A 3,877-nucleotide genomic window follows, 5' to 3' on the forward strand; every position below is an offset into this window, starting at 1 on the left:
ATACCCTTCATATTGACACCTCCCCCAGCCCCCCCGCTGGAAAGTAGGGTGTGGCATAGGGGTGACTCTGCCCTTTTAAAGACATGTCTATAGGGTAATGGTCATCACACTCTTTTCTATGAGGCAGTGATCTAACTCCCAAGTGAACTAATTAAATGCCCTCCTCCATTTTGAGCACTGGAAACATTGGAACTGTAGAAAAAATAAATTTCCACCGTGAATTCTTCTAAGTGCTAACTAACCTCCCATTGGGGTCTGATTAAAGTTAACTTACATACACATAGAAATCACACGACTTATTCGGAGGGATTTTAAAGTATGTTTGTGCCTAGTCGTCTAATAGTTGTCTCCTCTCCCTATTTCTCGGCTCCTTCACCACTCATAGCTCAACCCGCTTTCAGCTGGCTTTTATCTCCACGTCCAATGAACTGGTTTTTCTCTAAGGTCATTAATAACCTTACTGTCAAAAAACCCGGTGGATATATTTCACTCCTCATTTCACTTAACTTCTGGTTGCATTTAGCACTGCTGGTCACTTCCACTTTCTAAATACTATACTCCATAGCTTTTCTTCCTGCCCCACTAAGCTGTCTTAGCTTCTTTGGCTGGCTCCCCAGGCAGAGAAGATGGAAAATGAACAGAATGGTTCATTTCTTCTGGACGACTTCCCTGGTTCACCTCTCATAATTATTATCTATTGCTCCCACCAGAAGATGATAAAAGGACACAAAGCCAAACTCTGGCATGTTCTAAAATCCAAGGTCGACTAGATGTCTAGAAACCAAAAAAGGAGTCTAAGAGGAACTGGTCAAGGAGGTATGAAGAAAACCACTCCAGAGTGGAGAGCAGGGAGCATGTGTCGGGGACAGACAACTGACGATCATAGTCGATGCCACTGAGAACTCAATTAAGAGGAACTCAGAAAAGTGTCCCTAGAATTAGGACTGTGGAGCTTGTTGCCAATGGTGATAACGATATCTGTGCAGTGGTGGGAATTGAAAACAAATGTCTGGGGGCAATAAATGGGAGATAACAATGTCAGAATTTCTCTTGAAAACATTGTACATTGGAGCAAAGAAAAGGAGTGACAGGTAGAGGGGCTTATGGGGTCGGGGAGAATTTTCTTTTTTAAACATCAGCAAGACTGGAGTATGTTTGCACGCTAATGCGAAAGAGCCAACAGAAAGGAAGGAATCGATGACGTAATAAAAGGAGGGTTAAATCCTAGAGAGGATGAAGGGGGCAGGGGATTTTTACACTAGCAGAGGGACAGGCTTCTGATAGCAACAGAGCGGTCCTTTAAATGGAGTAAGAGTGAAGAGAGCAAAAACGGTTACATTGGTAATTTTAGAAGTGGGATGAATATGGATCTAGCGATTTTTAAAACTATCAGGATCTTCAAATAACTAGAAGGAGGAAGTTTTGCCTTCTGTCAAAATTAGGTGTAGTTAACTTGTCAGAATGCTGGGGGCGGGTTGGTACAAGTGCTCTTAGAGAAAGGTTTTCCTTTAACAGATAAAAGCATGATAAAGAATATCAGGTGTATGTGTGCGCATGTGCACACAGGACATGAGATGCATGTTCCCACTACTAAAAACTTACATTTTACTGTATGATTGAAAGGAAACTGTTTCAGTGGAAGGTAATGGTAACAAAGATGATAGTAGCAAATACACTGTGATTCCATAAAGGCACTGCCTTAACTGCCAGGTCAGCATGATAGCAATGGTGATACCGTGATGGTTGACTGGTGGTGGCCTCCCGTCCACATTAAGAACCACCATGGCAGCTAAGTGTGGGCTGGGTTGATAAGAGGGGTATGCTTTGCTCTGTCTGGGAGAACTTCAACTCAAAAAGACGAAGTACAGTGTTTTGCGAGTTTATAAACAAGTGGTTTTGCTACAAAGTTTACTGCTGTCATCACACAGGACTCTGTTGAGGAAATGCTTTCTGGGGAGAAATTAAAAACACTAAGTGTCACCGGCCACTCCACTGTTTATACAGTTTCGGGCAGCATCTTGCTCTCCACTTTTTCTTCATTTTCCCTTTAAATAGAAACAACTCTTATTTGAATTTTGCAAAAAAAAAAAAAAAAAAAAGAGGTTTTTACTACCATTTGGGAGAAAGAGAGCCAGTGTTTAGATTGTCACGCATGAACTTCCACTAAAGTATTTTCCCTCAAAGGTAACTAGATATTCATGTTACTACTGCTTTTCCTGAGAAACAGAAGTCTCTCAATCATAATTATAGGCTTAGAGCAAAGGAAACAGTAGAGAAGAAACCCAGAGCTCTGTAAACATTACTGAAGAACCATGCCAAATATATGTGTAAGTTCAGGTATGGGGAAACTCTGGGTTTAGCATTCTTAAAATGATATTTGAAGAGTATTTCAAAAAATGAAGTTTTAGAAGGGCTTTTAGATTTTGTTTGTTTCTTAAAGGAAGTTTTAGCCTGTCTGGTTGTGCAGATAATCTTCCCTCCCTAAATCAGTGCCTTGCTGTTTTGTTAAGTCCGTGGCCCAGCAGACTGAAACAAAAGGTGTGAAGTTCTTCTCATCCATCTTAATGGGGTGTTAATGACTGTAGAGGATGACTGTGACCATTTAAATGTGAGCACTATTAATCACCTAGAAAAAACACAAACACCCAGCTTAAGCCACTGAAATGTAATCGCAAGGGACAGTAGGGCGCAATTTTGCTTTTGCATGAAGACTTGTGTTAAGAAAAAATGAGGGGGGGTGCCCATGCCAGCTTGGCAGATTTAAAGCTAAGCCAACAGGCAAAGGCCTTCTAACCTCTCAGTGAAGATTTAAAGAGCTGGTTTCTCCCGTGAACTTGCAGCTTAGCTGTTCTGCATCCAGTGAATAACTTTTGCCAGTGATGTAAAAGCAGTGATCCTTCCAGGCAGCCGCTTGCCAGTTTCTATCTCCTTAAGAGAACTTTTCATGTATCTTTTGATTTGGAAGTGTGTGTGTATGTGTGTGTGTATGTGTGTGTGTATGTGTGTGTGTATGTGTGTGTGTGTTTATGTGTTTCAAATGCTCCAAGGATATTTAACTCAAACTTTTAAACAATTTCATTTCTACAACTTGCTTGCTTTGACTCTTACTGCGGTGTGCGTGTCATATTTTGAACTGTTATTTTTAATTTATTTTATTTTTTTTGAAGAGGGGGGACATCGTGGCTTTATCGCTGGCAAAGTTGACAATATTTGCAGAACTCGAAGTTAAAAATCTGGAGGAGAATGTCTTTTATTTTGATGTTTTGCAGGGTGAGCTAGTGGAAGAGTAAACATATTCGACTTCATAGAAAATCAGAGGCTCCTATGTTAGTATTTCTGTTAATATGCTAAATTGATGGAAGCGTGAATGGTACAGGTTTTCTGCTGAGAAATGTGTAATTCAGTGTATACTCCTGGCCTTCTCATTTGTGTGCTGTCTGCACTTTGAGATTAGTCATCAAGGGGTGCTTTATTTATATTTGTATTCCTATAGATAGCCTGGAGACTGTAGCCTTATGACAATGCCCAAGTGCACCATCTGGCTTTGGGGAGCCAGGACAGGGGAGGCAGGGGCCACATCTGGCCCCAGGCGACATTATACTTTCCTAGCAATAACTACCATTGGGAGTGATGGCCTGGCCTGGCCTGGCCTAATCTGACCCTGCTTCATGTACAAGATGTGAGTTGGAGGGTATGTATCTCAATGGCTAGACATAGTGTTGATTTTTTTTTTTTTTTTGGACAGGAGTGGCCAAGCCACTTTTTGTTTCACCACTTCTTAAATTCACCCCTTGCTTGTTGCCTAGGGCAAAAGGCACTTGGAGAGTTCACAAAGGAAATAAAATACTTCATTTGCCTCTAAAGTTAAATAAAATAC

Source organism: Vulpes vulpes, chromosome 14 (genome assembly GCF_048418805.1).
Source record: "Vulpes vulpes isolate BD-2025 chromosome 14, VulVul3, whole genome shotgun sequence".
Lineage (NCBI taxonomy): Eukaryota > Metazoa > Chordata > Mammalia > Carnivora > Canidae > Vulpes > Vulpes vulpes.